This window comes from Eurosta solidaginis, chromosome 3 (assembly GCF_040869045.1).
Source record: "Eurosta solidaginis isolate ZX-2024a chromosome 3, ASM4086904v1, whole genome shotgun sequence".
NCBI classification, from domain to species: Eukaryota; Metazoa; Arthropoda; class Insecta; order Diptera; family Tephritidae; genus Eurosta; species Eurosta solidaginis.
Window position 1 is genome coordinate 279193813 of NC_090321.1, and position 18270 is coordinate 279212082.

At 36.2% G+C, this 18270-nt stretch overlaps 1 protein-coding gene across 1 annotated transcript in view; it reads left to right on the forward strand.

Annotated features, from left to right (window-relative positions):
* dve (SATB1_N and homeodomain domain-containing protein dve) overlaps positions 1–18270 on the forward strand; it is a 373578-nt gene that overhangs the window by 13619 nt on the left and 341689 nt on the right. The window lies entirely within an intron of this gene.

Genomic DNA, 18270 nt, shown 5'->3' on the forward strand with positions numbered 1-18270 from the left:
TGCGAAAATAGCAACGCTCAAGAAGTTGTTTCCTATTCTCCGTGGCATTACGGTGAGCCCTCTTGTGCTCCTTTGTTATTGCCTCACACACACTATCTGGATTTCTTAAGTCCTCTACAAGGGTTTGCGCTTTTCGTACCTTATAGTTGGTAAAATGGTCTAAATAAACTCTCTGTAATAGGCCTAACTGATCTTCCGGTATTTTGATACAATTGATGACATTTGGTCTCAGCTTTTCTTTCAAAATGCTAATTAGTTCGTTTTCACTAATGTTTTCTATCCCTACGTTGTGGTGTGAGTGTCCAGGGTGCGGTTCTTCGTAGATTTGAAGTCTGCCCCCGAACACAATTTGGTTTCTGAAAACATTTAGTGGTACTTCCGCGATGTGGATCAGGTCTGTGTTATCCTGTGTCCATGGTTACATTCTGACTACCGACCTCGGATGTGGGCGGCATTGAATCCGTCAGTTGGTTTACTTGGCGAAGGCATCAGCCACGACGTTAGATTTTCCGGGTTTGTAGATGAGTTCATAATTGTACTCTTCGATCAGGGCTTTCCATCGCTTCAGCTTAGCATTGTAGTTGCGATTGCTGAGGGAGAAAGTTAGTGGTTGGTAGTCGGTGAATATACGTATTTTCTTGGCACCATACAAGTAATTTCGCAGATTGTCTAACGCCCAAACGATGGCAAACATCTCTCCTTCCTCTGTGGTTGGTAATCTTCTCGATATAAACGCAATTGGCTTGTTTTTACCATCATAGTCCTGCGACAATACCGCGCCAATAGCGTAGTCTGAGGCGTCTGTTGTTAAGTTAAAGGTTTTTTCGAAGTTGGGAAGTGTTAAGACTTCTGAGTTTGTCAACATTTCCTTAAGGTCATCGAATGCCCTAAGGGCGTCCCTATTTAGTGATATTGGCACCTTTTTGGACTGCGTAGCCTTAACTTGTGCGTGTTCGCCCCTTGTGAGGTTAGTGAGTGGTTTCGCAATTTCGCCGTAGTCCCGAATGTGTTTCCTATAGTAAGAAGTTAAACCTAAAAAACTTTTGAGCTCTTTTAGATTTGAGAGTGGCAAAAGATTTCTTATCGAATTTATTTTCTTAGGATCTGACAGGATTCCTTCGGAGGTTACAATATAACCCAGAAATTCAACGCTTCTTTTTAAAAACTGTGTTTTTTGAGGTTAACTTTGAGTCCCGCGTCTAGTAGTCTAAAAGAATTGTTTCGACGTCCTCCAAATAGGTGGCCTCGTCCTTGCTGAAGATAATTATATCGTCGATATATACAAAACAAATTCGACCTATAAATTCTTTGAGGACATCGTCTATCATTCTTTGGAAGATAGAGGGCGCATTCCATAGCCCGAAAGGAAGTCCAGGAATTCATATTTTCCATTCATGGCGGAAAATGCCGTTTTAGGGATGTCACACTTTTTCATTGGGATTTGATGGTTAAGTGTGGTAAAATATTTGGCTTCGCCAAAGCTGGCAATAGTCCCGTTGATGTCCGGGATGGGATATGTATCGGGAATCGTTACGGCGTTTAACCTTTTAAAATCAATGACCATCCGGTATTTCTTTTCTTCATCCGAGCCGGATTTCTTTGGGACAATCCATAGGGGGGAGTTATAGGGACTCTTTGACGGACGGATTATGCCTTGTGAAAGCAGTTCCTGAATTTGTCTTTCGACCTCTCCACGCATATTGACGGGGTAGGGATACCTTTTGGTGTAAATGGGGTTTTCGGTTTCTGTTTTTATCTCAGCCTGGAGGTTGGTTTGAATTTCCGTGGATTGGTCGACTGGACAGAATAAAGTTTCGTACTTTTCTAGTATCCCATATAGCTTGCTTTTCGTACGTTCGGCGACATAGTTGTCAAGGGGGATGTCTATATTAATGGAGTTAACCTGTTGCGCAGTCTTTCGCTTAAGAAGCAGGATGATGTCTGGTTTAAGGATGAGGGTATTGAGCTCCCTATCTAACACCGCTTTAATTCCTGAGAGAGTATCATCCCCTATTATCCCGTCAAATGATTCTTGACCGGGAAGGACAAAGAATGTAGTCGGCAGATCCCTACCAACAAACTGAAACAAGTTTCTGCAAACTTTCTAGTCGATTTTGATTCTTCCCCCCGCCGAGATTACGTGGAATGGTCTTTCCACTGGGGTAGTGTTTAAAGCTACGCGCTTGTTAATGTAGTTTATGTTTGCGCCGGTGTCAACTAAGAACTCTAATATACCTTGACCCTGACTGACGTACTCTAAATATGGTACGCCGGACACGAGGCTCCCATTGTAAAATGTAGTTGGTCAACTGTTGAATCTTTTTGTTCACTGTAGGCATCTTCTCCCTCCGCTTCGTCTACGGCCACTAGATGAAACAATTTTTGTTTCTTGTTTGTTTCGTTGTTTGAAAATTTTATTGGAAACTGACTATTCCTTGGCCCGTCGTACCTAGAGAACCTGGAATTTCCTGTCTGGCGGGTTTTAGAGGATGCACCGGCATCCACTCTTAAAGCCGTGGGGGGTCGCTGTTGTTGTGCCAGCTCTGCGCAGATTGGTGGCTATTCCTGGTTTGCCATGACCTAGCGTATGGGGAGTTGAATCCCCTCTGATTTTGATGTCGGTCTGCAAAGCTCCCATTGGAGTGGGTTGCATTATTGTACCTTGAATGGTTCGGGCTGGATTCTGCGGTGTGCCAGAGTAGTCTGTGCTGCCGCGAGGAAAATATCACTGTGATGAAGTTTGGTATGAATATCCGAACATTCGGCCACTTCTGTTTAATGCCTGTGGGGGGGCGGTAAATAGCGTTTCGCCGATCCACGTTCATGAACGTGAGGCATGACGAATATGCCTCAGGTAAGGATTTTGGCTTCTGCATAAGAAGCAAGTTCGGCAAGTCGCCGTTTAGCCCCCTGATGAAGATATCCAAGGCTCTTCGTCTATGTGCCTCGGCCAATGCCTTCACCGTTTCTGTGTGCACATATTTATCATGAGTGACAATTGCTTGTTTATTTGGGCATAGAATTCGGACAACTTTTGTCGCCCCTGGGTCATGACGATATCCCTAACATCCGCATAATGAAAGGAGAGAATCTCTTTGATTTTCTTCCAATCCGAATCTAGAATATTGTGAGACACCAAGGCAGCATCTGCCGCTCCCCTAATCTTGCATCCTATGTGCCTTAAAATTACCCTATATATTGGCTTTTGCCGAACGGGCTTATAATCTCTTAAGACTTGTTCTACACTATGGATCCAGGAGGTATAGTGTTCCGAAAGATCTATCAAACACTTGAAGTTCTTTCACGCAATTTGGTAACCTCGCTATTTCTTTGAGATCCTCCTCCGTCTGAGGAGTCACAAGAGGCTCTTCTACTGGTGTTGCCTTGCTATCGACAGATTGCCGACAAATCTCTTCTACTCTACTTTCTAGTCTCTCTAGTGTTTGGCCTTGTATGGACTCGTCAGCGTTTGTCGATTCTACGCGTTTGAGGCGTTCCTTGAATTTCCTCAGCTGAGCGAGGATGGCGTTCACGGCGCCATTCATTTCAGTCAGCGACTTCTTCATTTCGTCAGCGTTCATGATTAGGTATGCTGAAAAGATAAGAATTGTAAGAAAATATACGTGTGACCTACACAATCCAATGTCTCATTTGAGGATTCTTTTCGCGTTTATATTGGAGAATTTTCAATTTTCTGTCTTTCTCTTTCACTTTTCCCTGTTAGATTGGGGAATTTTCTCTATTTTTCTTGCACTTTTCACTTAACACACGCGACGCGAACCCTGCACTCCGAAGCTCGGGCGCCAGTTATCTCCCATCTCGGGGGAGATGTAAAAAATTTAAAGGTGCGGAGGAACTCACTGTCCTCCGATACTTGTGCATTGAAACAAGGAACGATTTCAGATTAAACGTCACAACTTCTTTATTCGTGCCACTTGCACGCTAATTAACTACTGCCCTAAACATACGCTGCAACTTACTTAAATAACTTCATAGCCTAACTAAAATGTTTACATTGCAGTTCCCATGCTTTACCCAGAACTGCTCGCGCGTGTAGACATGAATTGCTTAGCGTGCGATTCCCATAACTAACGTAAGGTGACCTGATCGATAGTTGCGCGTGTGCCGCGTCAGCGACTTTATCCTATTGAACTAAATAAGTCACATGCTTAGAAACGTGATCGTAGGGTGTGCCGTTGTGTGGTATTATGGTGCCTATGCGTGTAACTTGTATGTAAATAGCAGCATCTCATAATTTTGTTGGAGTGAACACGTTTTATATGTAGTATTCTTTTCGGTTCTGGACATTAAAACACATTTTTCCTTTATCATGATATCGTCTCCCAATCCATCATTAAAAAAAAATCGATGTGAGTGCAGCTTCAAGCGCGCAGTCGACGATGTTTATCATTTTAGTGAAAATGGATTTCGAAATTTTTCCGATTTTTCAAAAAAGTTAAAAAATAAAAGTTATTTGAATTGAATCAAACATAACTTGCAGACATCACTTCGCCATATTCGAATATCAAATGAAATACAGTTAACATCTAACTCTTTAACTTGAAATTGTCGTTATCACTCTGATAAGACGGTTTCGTGTTTTTTCTTTGTTTTTATAACTCGAAATCACGGGGAGAAAAAATCGGGGTTGAGTGCCGTAATAAATACCTGTTTCTGCTGGCTAATAATAACATCCCATGTTACTTATACATAAGCATTTGTAAACGTATCTATGTCTATATGTAAACGCGTCTATTAGCACAGATTATGATAATCCTTATCAGTATCTCTACTGTACAAATTAAAGCTAAAAATTTAAGCAAACCAGAAAAAATGTATTGAAGTTTGTCAGCGTCCTGGATAAGTATTGCGATCCGTTGATATTTTATTTAATGAAATATTGACCGTGTTTTTTTACACGCGTATACGTTTACGTTTGCTCGCAAAAAATGCTTATCCTCGCTTAGATAATGCTTAGGAGACCCATCTAGTGGCAGTGGTTAAACAACTAGCTACAACACAGTGTGTACCGAAAAGCGGAGACACAACCCTCTGATGGCCATAGTGTATAACATATAGCTGAATCAGTTGGGATGAATTGTGGACGCGCACCATTTTAAGAGGTGATACATAGACACATATTTCAGCTACATCTGAGTATAATTTGAAATTTAGTAGGACAAATTTTATGCGCAGCAATTTCAGAGGTGTATTTAAAGTTTGACGCTTAGCAGTCCATATAAAGTCTAAGCGTAAACGTCTATAGATGTAAAAAAAAACACAGCTATTACAGATGTATGTACCTACTAAGGTAATTGACCAGGTTCATTCGAACCGGTTTTAAACCGGTTTTTCCATAATTTTTGGCGGGTTTTTAGCTTCAGTTAACAGGTCTTTCACAAGGACTATAAAGGCATTTGAAAATTTATCGAAAAACGGCAAAATGTTAACTAATTACATTGTCAACTTGTTTTATATAGCAGCAACGAAAAACAGCTGTTTTTCGTATGTTTATTGGAAAGCGAAGTAGTGAAAGCAAAGTATTTCAGTCGCATCGCAGCTCGGAAGCAGGGGAAGGAGAGACCTCCACTGAATTGGTAGAGGCAGGTGAGGGAAGACTTGACTCCCTTTGGTGCTTCAAATTGGAGTCAGTTATCGCGAAATAGGGATAGCTTGCGTGACTTGTTACAATAAATATAGTTTAAAACAAGTAAGGAAAGTTAAGTTCGGGTGTAACCGAACATTACATACTAGTTGAGAGCTATGGTGACAACATAAGGGAAAATAACCATGTGGGAAAATGAACCGAAGGAAACCCTGGAATGTGTTTGTATGACATGTGTATCAAATGAAAGGCATTAAAGAGTATTTTATGAGGGAGTGGGCCATAGTTCTATAGGTGGACGCCATTTAGGGATATCGCCATAAAGGTGGATCAGGGTTGACTCTAGAATTTGTTTGTACGATATGGGTATCAAATGAAAGGTGTTAATGAGTATTTTAAAAGGGAGTAATCCTTAGTTCCATAGGTGATCGCCTTTTCGAGATATCGCCATAAAGGTGGACCAGGGGTGACTCTAGAATATGTTTGTACGATATGGGTATCAAATGAAAGGTGTTAATGAGTATTTTAAAAGGGCGTGGGGCTTAGTTCTATAGGTGGACGCCTTTTCGAGATATCGCCATAAAGGTGGACCAGGGGTGTATCTAGAATGTGTTACGATATTGGTATCAAATTAAAGGTATTAATGAGAGTTTTAAAAGGGAGTGGTGGTAGTTGTATATGTGAAGGCGTTTTCCAGATATCGACCAAAATGTGGACCAGGGTGACCCAGAACATCATATGTTGGATACCGCTAATTTATTTATATATGTAATACCTGCCAAGATTTTAATGGTTTTTTATTTCGCCCTGCAGAACTTTTTCATTTTCTTCTACTTAATATGGTAGGTGTCACAACCATTTTACAATGAACCAATCCAATTACCATGTTTCATCCCTTTTTTCGTATTTGGTATAGAATTATGGCATTTTTTTTAATTTTTCGTAATTTTCGATATCGAAAAAGTGGGCGTGGTCATAGTCGGATTTCGTTAATTTTTTATACCAAGATAAAGTGCGTTCAGATAAGTACGTGAACTAAGTACAGTAAAGATATGTCGATTTTTGCTCAAGTTATCGTATTAACAGCCATGCGGAAGGACAGACGGACGACTGTATATAAAAACTGGGCGTGGCTTCAACCGATTTCGCCCATTTTCACAGAAAATAGTTAACATCATAAAATCTATGCCCCTACCAAATTTCAAAAGGATTGGTTAATTTTTGTTCGACTTATGGCGTTAAAAGTATTCTAGACAAATTAAATGAAAAAGGGCGGAGCCACGCGCATTTTGAAATTTTCTTTTATTTTTGTATTTTGTTGCACCATATCATTACTGGAGTTGAATGTTGACATAATTTACTTATATACTGTAAAGATATTAAATTTTTTGTAAAAATTTTACTTAAAAAACATTTTTTTTTAAAAGTGGGCGTGGTCCTTCTCCGATTTTGGTAATTTTTATTAAGCGTACATATATAGGAGTAACGTTCCTGCCAAATTTCATCATGATATCTTCAACGGCTGCTAAATTACAGCTTGCAAAATTTTAATATAACCTTCTTTTAAAAGTGGGCGGTGCCACGTTCGTTGTCCAAAATTGTACTAATTTTCTATTCTGCGTCATAAGTTCATCACACCTACCAAATTTCATCGCTTTATCTGTCTTTGGTAATGAATTATTGCACTTTTTGGGTTTTTCGAAATTTTCGATATCGAAAACGTGGGCGTGGTTATAGTCCGATATCGTTCATTTTAAATAGCGATCTGAGATGAGTGCTCAGGAACCAACATACCAAATTTCATCAAGATACCTCAAAATGTACTCAAGTTATCGTGTTAACGGACGGACGGACATGGCTCAATCAAATTTTTTTTCGATCCTGATTATTTTGATATTTGGAAGTCTATATCTATCTTGATTCCTTTATACCTGTACAACCAACCGTTATCCAATCAAACTTAATATACTCTGTGAGCTCTGCTCAACTGAGTATAAAAACTAAAAAACACGCCTTAGCACAGAGGGTCGTGTCTCCGCTATTAAGCACAACTCTTTTTGTAGCGAATTATTTAACCCTGCCGCGAGTTTTCAGTAATTGCCGTTAGATGGGTCTAACTCTCCTTTGCGCACCTAGCCTAGAGAGTTACAAATAAGCATACATACAAGTGAAGATAATATAAGCATTGTTTACTATATAGTTTGGCAGCTTAAATTGAGGCTATGTTGCGAATAGAATGGAAGGCAGTAAAAGAAGGCAGTCGAATGGAGTGGAATGAAGAACAGTAGGATGAGCAGAGTGGCATTGCATCAATATACCTTCAATCTTTGTATCAATTTTGAAGATAAATGTAGAAAAAATAACTAAATAGTTGAATATAAACAAAAATTTCTCTTAATTACTGAAGATAAGGTGTCCTGAATGCTATATATTCTAAAACTGTCATGGTTTATGTCTATTTAAAAGTTTAGCTTGCATTTCCTTAAAGATTTTCGTAATATGGCCATTAGCTTACATTTCCTTAAAGATTTTTGGTAATATGGCAATTAGTGTGATAATTTTGCGCTATTTGGCATGGTTTACAATGAATATAAGCCTGTTACAGAGGCCAAAATCGCTTAGGCCGTAAAGCGCTAATTAGTGATGATGGTAAGCCTTATTTATATATAACGTTATATATATAAATAAGAAAGAATTATAAGGAATACGGAATACAATTAATATTCCTTGACATAAGCCTTATATAAAGAACATTTTTTTGGTGGATGGTCAAACTTTATCTATGTGTTACACTCACACTGAAAACCTGGGCGGTAGGCTGATGTACCTGACCGCATAGTATATTGTCTATTTGTGCACATTTTCGGCAAAAAAAAAAAGCTCACAATGATAATCGGGCATTTGACTCACATCTGCGGCATTCTGCATTGATAAATAAAATACATACATATATTCATATATACACGCCTTTCAATTCTTATATATACATGGGGCTTTCCACGGTTGCCATAACTTTACAAAAATAAATATTTTCAAGCTATAGGCAGATTAGCTTATCACCAGCGCCATCTAACAAAAGTAGCCAGCTTTTGTTGTAAGCAAAGCATTAGAAGAAGAATTCAACATTGTTTTGGCTATGAATGCTCTCACACTTTGCAAATGTAATTATTTTTCCAAATGGTTGGTACTTTTCTAACATTTTACACAATTAAAAATTTCAAATGATTAAGAGACAAAATATGTATGTTAGTAAAAATTTTTCTTGTATAGCAAAAAAATCATGAACATGAGAAAATTCAGTGTGACGCGGCCATTAGAATTTTAAAGATTCTCATTAGGAATGCGTTTGTACGGGACAGATAAAATACAATAATACTAAAAAAATACCTTTGGTAGCACTCTAAAAAAAATTGAGTTGTTTGTACGAAATACGTATGTACATATGTATATAATATGTATGTAGCTCAGTTTTTATATTTTGATTTTTTCATTTCCTATACGGAAATTTTGATCCTGTGGTTATCTAAAACATTGTTTACGCAAGAAAATTCCATATTCTCGCTACAGGTTTGGTCTGTTCCAAGAAAAGGACGTTTTTTTAGATATTATTATAATGTCTGCCAAAGAAGCTAAGGGTTGTGTTAATGTTGTCACATGTTTTTTCATACCAATCTTTTTTTTATGATATTTTTTTTCAATATCATATTAACTTTAATTTCTTCTTAACCTGCACATTAATTCATGATATAATTTAAATTTATTGACAATAAAAACTACTAACAAGAGCAATTAGAAAATCGTCCAATATTTTAAATTTTACATGGAATACTCGACATACGTTCTGTATACATGGATGAACATCCACACAAGCACGCTTATCATTCGCCCCTCATTGCCGCAGCAGTTTTAGCGGGCTTTTAGCCGCTGTGGAGATAAGATAATCCTGTTGACCCAATAAACAAATGCGCATAAGCGTGAGCGTTATGGCGCAATATAAAAGGGTTAGTCAAAACAAACAAACAAACAAACACGTTTCTTCCTATCACATGAACCATCGAGCGTCATAACCTAAATATGTATGTATGATTATACGTGAAGATAAGTACATACATACATGTGTGTACTTATTTATGTACCTTAGGCAAAGCGTAGTAGTTAATCCAAAAATATCTGATAAAAATAAAACGAATTGAATTTTAATTATAAGATTGCGCGTGCAAATGTTTATGATAGTGTATATTTATGTACGTATGTATGCACATTAGACTGATCCGTTTGAAAAATGGTGTAACATTCCTTTTTTGTCTAAAAATATTTGTTAAGATCCAACAAATTACCCTATGAAGTTAAATACATACATGATTACAGAATAAATACTTATTTTATATACCACGGTCGGCGTGGTGTGGTGGTAACATACTCCGACTACCACACCGAAGGTCATGTGTTCAGATTCCGGGCAGAGCAACAACAAACATTTTGAGAATTTTATATTTTTTCAATTACAAAAAGTTTTTCTTAGCGAGGTCACCGCTCGTCAGCAGCTGAGTTTGAAGTCAGCATAAAACAACTTGTAGGAAAAATTTAAAAGGGCACGACGAAAATTGGAAGAGTTCCTCGGAAAATCTAGCCAAGTATTTATTTCTTTTTTATGTATAAAAAATATAAAGTGATTAAGCTCCACTTTTTTTGTTCTTTATACGTAACGTTATATTAGGGTGGCCACCGAAAAACAAATTTCATGTTTTCCATCGGAATTATATGGGAAAATCCAACAAATCTGTAACTTTTTCATCCCTCGAATTTTCCTAGTTTGACTCGTTTAAAGTTCAAATTCTAATTGTATGAGATTCCCTAATAAAAAAAAAAAAAACATAAATGTAAGGCGCGATAACCTTCGTAGAGATCTGAGGCCGAGTTTCTCTGCAATTTGCGTCGTGCTCCTCTTGAGTTTCCCAACAAATTGGCCGAAGATTCCCTAATGCGTTGTTATAATTTCAATATTATTAGTAAAGAAGTGTTAATATGTAACGCAAACTTCACTTAAGTTATATATATGCGTTCTTTTGGCTTTGTCTTTGTTATTGACATATAAAGCGAGCTACACTAATATATAAAACTCCGAAGTTTATAAGAAGGCTTCCAATAATCAAAAAAAAAATTTTTTTCCAAAAACACAAAGGTGTGGAGGATTTAGTCATATCACTTTTTATTAATTTAGACCAGTTCCTCAAAGAGTCGAAATAGACGTATTTTATTTATTTATTTTTTCGAATAGTTACCTCAAACAATGGGTTTGTATTCACGATTTATTTCCCAAAAACAAAAAAATTGTGTTGAACAATTTCTATTTTATAATAATTATCTTCCGAAAAAAACCAAATGCAGCATTAAAAACCTTATAAGGTATACATTCAGCGTCAATTTAATCTTAAATATTAAACAATTGTACGATTTGTTTGAAAAATAAATTTAAGAAGTACTTTCGTTTATAAAGTAGGCATTTTATGCAGGTGTTTTCAAGTAAGTCTGGCTCACGTAAAGCACAAAATGTGCTGGAAGTATCTTGGCCGAGATCTTAAAATATATTTCATAATTCCAATTCAATCGTTATCGACTTTAATAATTTAACTACAAAATATAGCTTTAATAGAACAGGATAATATCTGTTAAGCTAAACTAAATTTTATTACAGGGCGAGCCAGGACAATAGTGATTAAGGTAGATAAGGAATTGATGTTATATGCGATGGATTAATATAATTTTTTCCCAGGAAAAATAGTTAAGAAAACATATTTTCTTGTAGTGGTTAGGCCAACACTCATGGTGTCTTGCTTTCATAAAAACCTTCTCTATGAAAATTCATACAACTTGCAGATGTCGTTCGGAGTCGGCATAAAACATGTTCCGCCAATTGATATTATTTTGATATTTATCAGACAGACATGCCGTAATGGAATTTTTTTATAAGACTGTCTTGTAGAATACGAATCAGAAAGGAACAGAAATTGCTTCATACAAATTTATCCTCCCTAATGTGCAACTAAGTAAATTAAAGCCTTATTGTATGGTTGTGCGTTTACTTCTTGTCTGCAGCGCATTTGGTGAGACATCTGTTGCTTGTTTTTGTTTTGCCGCAATATAATTGATTATGTTGTGAGTGTGTAATTATATTATCTGTAGGTGTACTTTCATATTTTTTGATAAATTCTGATTTACGGAAAAATGTTTTATACGATTTTGTTGCTCGGCTTATCGCAATACAGGGACACTCCGTAGACATACACCAATGCAAAAGTGGCATAAAAATGTGTAAAACTTGCATACATACATATACATATATACATATGTATGTATGTATACAGCAGCGAACGCAAAAATAGCACTGGTAACTTTTATCAAATTTCGTCCACTAAATTCTTAGATTTTTATTTTCCATAATTACAAAAAAAACACTACAATGAATTTTGTAACTGAAACTATGTACTCCTAGAGCCGCACCATCAGATTTTGTCATGGTCCATGCTTGTGCACCATATAGCAGGACGGGAAGGATAAGTGTCTTGTAAAATATGATTTTCGTTTGCCGAGGGAGAACTTTTTTTCATGGCCTTCCTAGTCCAATGTAACATTTATTGACAAGAGTGGCTCACTCTCAAGCACACTTGCTTATAAAAGTCTGTTTAGAACGCATTTTGTAAGTAGTGAATGTTGGTTTTGTTTTGCGAACATATTTTTTGAATCTATAGTTCTCATTCTATGATCGATTTGGAATTGATTTGTGAACCTTTTATGGTGATTGGTTTAAGACTACAGTGAGGCTTTGTGTATTGTATATAAAATAGCATAGAAGAAAAATTCCTGCAGGGATTTCTCATGGTTATGATAAAAAAGTGTAGGGGATAAGTTTTTAAAAGAATAAGTTGAAATGAGGATGAAATAAATAGATATTGCTAAAAGAAAAGCTAAATTTTTGGTTATATTTAACAAGAGAATTAAGAATCTGGTTCTTAACTACACAAAGGGGAGGAGTGGGACGCGCAATCGACTATAGAAATTCAACAAGTGTGAATTTAAAAAAATCGCTGACTTATTTTCTTATGCTGATATGCATAGGTACATACATATATCGGAAATGTTTAACTTAAACCATCGGATAGCATCGCTCTTATTTCATGTTCTGATTGAGGTGAGATCAGCGTACCATGAAACCACTTACGACAAAAGAGTTATATTTAAAAAAGTTCTATTTTATATTAATATTTGCCTTAATGAATTTAAAATCGAATCTTCAAAGGTTCTGGGTTGAAGTCACGGGAAAAGCAACACCAAAATACTTAGAAAAGGTTTTTCGAAGATTGGTCGACCCTCGGTAGTGCTCCGTCAAACACTTCGGGCGTACTTATTGCCATTGAAATGTTGTAAGCGAAATTCATCTGCTTTGGAGATTCTGTTCGGATTGGGCATAAGGCATGCGCAAACGAATTAATGAAAAGTCCCGAGCGTAATGGACGGTACAGTGGGTTCCGCTTTCAGTGGTGGTTTGGCAAGCTCGCCGGGTCTAATTTGGCTACAAGAGGTGATCATTGTAAAGCAGGAAAATTTATCTGCTCTAGAAGATGCCGGTCGGATTCAATATTAAACATGTCGATCGTCATTTTATTAAATCATCCATATGCATTCTTAACCTTTGATGCATTCTTAACCTTATGTCAAGCTTAGATTAACTGAAAATACATACATATATCCAAACATGCCTATAAATATACTCCCGTAGTTAAATAACGTTAGCGAATGCTGGCTTTTTTCATTATTTGATATAATTCAACATGTATGTATGGGACGCATAACCAAAGCAAGTGTGCTCGCACAGTTCACAGCGAAGAAACATACGCACTGAATTTTTGGAAAAAAGGTTGCTTTTCCTTAAACAATTTTGCTCATATTACAAAGGAATCAAAAATTGTTTTTGATGCAGAGCGAAGGTAAATATTTCACTGCATATTACTGCAAAGAAAAAATATTCCTATAATATATACCTTCAAAGGAAAATGACCATCCCACGTAGCTATGCTCTGAAATACAAAAAACAATTTTAAAATTGAAGCATTATGTGTGAAGTGAAGGGCGTTCAACGGCGTTTAGCAACTTTATTTGATAAGATTTATAAAAGATTATGTAACGTTTTCAATTAGTTCAGTGCTATTTTGGAGCTCTGACCAAAATACATCTGTACATAAATACTTTTTTATACATACATATACTTAAATAAGAATGTATGAGTGTGCTTACGCTTATATAAATCGGTTTTACGAAAATTGTTGATTCCTTCGGATTTTAATAAATTAGTGTTTTTATGCGGGGATTAAGGTATTTATATCGCTCTTCCAATATGACGCAAAGGGGGATTTACTGTACAACATCGGCATATAGTAATATGTTTATTTTGTAAGAGTCCCGGTATTTACTTGGCTTATGACAGGCTTATTTAAAAGAAAATACAAATATACATATGTATGTATATGCTTACAGATAAGTTGATATTTTATATGCATAAAAAAAGCTAAATCTATATAATAAATAAATCGCGGTATTAAGTCTTTTGCTGATGTCATTGGAATGCCGTAAATGTGTAGGAATTAGTTGCCGTTACATGCGACATTGATTTTGTCATTAGATATTTTTAATTCTTACTCTAAAAATCTACTTTGAAATTAATAAGTTGAGCATTGACAGTTTGATAATACCGAAACTTCACGTGCTTTTTCAACTACATATCCCACACCTCGATCAAATCAGTAATCACTATGCGCCAATGCAAGTTCAAATTTTTAAAAAGTCTTCTCTGTGATTAGGGGAGGTGCTAATAAATCAGGTATACAGTTCGGTAGGTATTGAGCTTGGAAGTCCGGAGATACTCATAGCTTCGAAATTTCAGACTTCTGAGTTGAATCCCTATTGATCTTGGTGTGCGATATATTCATAAACATTATACTCGTTTAGATATTTACGTACCCTCATATATATGTGTGGCTCCCAAGTTATATCAGTTTTTGTTATATCTGCAACTGTTTACCTCATGACTTATTCATCGTCAGCGTAATGTCACCGCCATCACAAATAAAAGTTATTTTAATCCAACATTGACAGTTTATATTGAAAAAATAATAATATAGAAAGGAGCTTACTTGTTGCTGCTGTGTTACGCATAACGGTTAAGATAATAAATGTGACTATAGATTGGTAACTGTAAACAGAATAATAAATAATATAAATTAGTTGTATAGAAAATTATCAATATCGTGGGATCAACTCATTCATAACACCAGTAAGACCATGTAGATATATCTAAATACACGACTAAACATGCTTTTTCATAATTATAATAATAAAGATAATTATGGGTGCTTTCAGCAAACACAATTGTTGGCAAACACAATATATATATTATGTTTTTGTTGTGGCAGTGCTTCGTCCCTCCCTACCAGTTTTCTATCCGACGCTTTTAGTGGATATCTCTGATGGCCTTTTTGTGCTCTTTTTTTCATACGGTTAAGTTCTCAGGTAAAGTATTTCTACGAAATGCTTCCGGAGATGACTTCTTAAGTCCCTGGGAGGCGGCGCCGCTTTTATCAGGTACCTGTCGGGATACCCAGGTTTCTGGATATTCAGCAGAAACTGTTTGTTCAGCATTTCATTTATTTCCCCTAAGGGGAGTACTATCGCCTCACTGGGTATGTTCTGTGGACATATGAAGTCAACCCGTTGCAGTTCCGAAAGCGGTGTTTTGACAGGTCTGTATTTTCTTGCAGTGAATAACCCATAAGCTCGGCGACCATATCGGTGACGCACAACATGCTAGCTGGCCGCCAATTACTTTGTAAGTGGAAATAAGCATTTCTTTATCTTAACCCCAAGTGGTGCCAGCAAGACATTTGATGATTTATTACGGCTCTGGATTTTATGTACATATGTATAATTTTTCTTTTTGCGTGTCAGTTTAATCAATGCCCCTTTTAAAATCTGTATCTTTCGCAGACTTGTGTTGTTATCAGTACCACTTCTATTTCAATTTTTATACGGTCTTTCGATTAAACCCTCGAAAATCACTTTTTGTATTTCTGTTAATTATAAAGCGTTTAATTTTATAGATGCGATAAGTTTTTACTTCTAGCAATATATAGACTAACTGTTAATTTTTTTTTAAGCACTTGTTTTTTTGTTCAACGCAATATCCGATTGACAGATATGCACACATCCACATTTTTTTCTAGCAGATAAAGCTTCACGAGCTTATAACGACTTTACTTACCCACCAAAAAATTTGAACCTTGTATGAGGCTTATTTTATGTGGTCAAGAGGCTTATGGAATCAGACATTAATTCTATTAGGGATATAAGTTGTTAGCGTATTCTTTTTAATACTCCATATTTTTCTGTACTTATGTCATCAGGCGTAAGGTTTATCCATACATTATGTATGATGGTTATAGTTCATATAAAAAAAAGCTTACATAAGCAATTATTATAAGCCATTAGGGAGAATAAAACAACCTTATTATAAGGGTTATAATCCAAATAAAATAAAGTTTACATAACGCCTTATTATAAGACATTACTTGCTGTATTAGACTCTTTTATATAAGATCTATAACTTCCTCAAAATCAGGCTTACAGTAGAACGTCTGATGTTCTAATAAGATAATACATTGAGTACAATATGTAAAAAATATACCATATCGCTTATAAGTCAAGTAAAATAAGGAAAATTATATGCTATATTATAACCTTGTTATAAGTCTTACTGCGCATATAAAATTAGGCTTCCATGGGACTTATTATAAGACATTTTAAATTCCTCTGTTCATATTTATAGTCTACTATTTCAAAAGTTTTTATACTCAGCGCGCTTTGCACACAGAGTATATTAACTTTGATTGGTTAGCGGTTTGTTGTACAGGTATAAAGGAATCGAGATAGATATGGACTTCCATATATCAAAATCATCAGTATCGAAAACAAGTTTGATTGCACCATGTCCGTCCGTCCGTCCGTCTGTCCGTTGAAATGATAACTTGAGTAAATGTTGAGATATCTTCACCAACACGAGCTTATTTGGACCCAGAGTAGATAGGTATTAAAAATGAGCGAAATATGACGATAACCACGCCAACTTTTTAATAAATAATACAGCTAAAAATAAGAAATGTAAGGCGCGATAACCTCCGAAGAGATCTAAGGCCGAGCTTCTCTTCCAATTTGCGTCGTGCTCCTATTGATTTGCCCTACAAATCGGCCGGACGGGACCTACATGTTTTATGCCGACTGCGAACGGCATCTGCAAGGCAGATGAGTTTTCACTGAGTGTGTGGTAGGCGGAGCACGCTACCATCACACCACGGTAGCCGACCTCTTGATAAAAATTTTTTGAAATAGGTGTGGAACCGCCCACTTGTGATAAAATCAGTTTTACAAATATTATTAATCATAAATCAAAACTCGTTCAACCTACCGTAACAAAATTCGGCAGGGAGGTTGCCTTTACTATAAGGAATACTTTGAAGAAAAATTAACGAAATGGGTTAGGGACCACGCCCACTTTTATATAAAAGTGGACGAATAAAATAAGATATATCTTTGCAGAAAAGAGCTTTATATCAATGGTATTTCATTTCCCAAGTGGATTTATAACAATAAATAGGAAAAAATTCAAATTTTAAAAAATGGGCGTGGCACCACCCCTTTATGACTAAGCAATTTCGGGAGCCATAACTCGAAGAAAAATTTATATATCGTAACAAAATTGGGTACACATATTTTTCTTATAGCAGGAAATATTTCTAGAAAAAATGGACGAGACCACGCCCACTTTTATATAAAAGATTTTTAAAGGGATCGCAGAGAAAGTAGCAAGCAAAAAATAGCTTTGTATCAATAGAATTTTACTTTTTAAATGGAATTATAACATTAAATTTATGAAAATGGGTGTGGCACCGCCCTTTTTATGAATAAGCAATTTTCTCTTAGTGAAAACTCATCTGCCTTGCAGATGCCGTTCGGAGTCGGCATAAAACATGAAGATCCCGTCCGGCCAATTTGTAGGGAAAATCAAGAGGAGCACGACGCAAATTGGAAGAGAAGCTTGGTCTTAGATCCCTTCGGTGGTTATCGCGCCTTACATTTATTTATTTTTAATTTTCTATGTTTCGGGGGGCATAACTCGAAGAAAAATTAATGGATCGTAATAAAATTGGGTACACAAACTTTCCCTATAGTAGAAAATATTTCTAGTAAAAATGGACGGGATCGGTTAAAGACCACGGAAACTTGAATACAAAACAAATTTAAAAGGGTAGTAGACTAGAATAATAAGCTATAACTTAGCAAAAAATAGTTTCGAATCAATGATATTTCACTTATCAAGTTTTACTGCAAGAGAAAATGGGGAGCCATTTTTCTTTTAAACGGTAGGTGCCACGTGTTTGTGGAAAAGTAACTTATCTGAAATGGAATGTACAATTGAAGCTCACGCTGAGTATATAATGTTCGGTTACACCCGAACTTCGACACCTTTACTTTCAATGTTTATTTTTTTTATTAAACTTAGAGATAGGCTTATTTGTGGCGTAAATAAACCCAAAATAAGGTATTATTACTTTATTCTA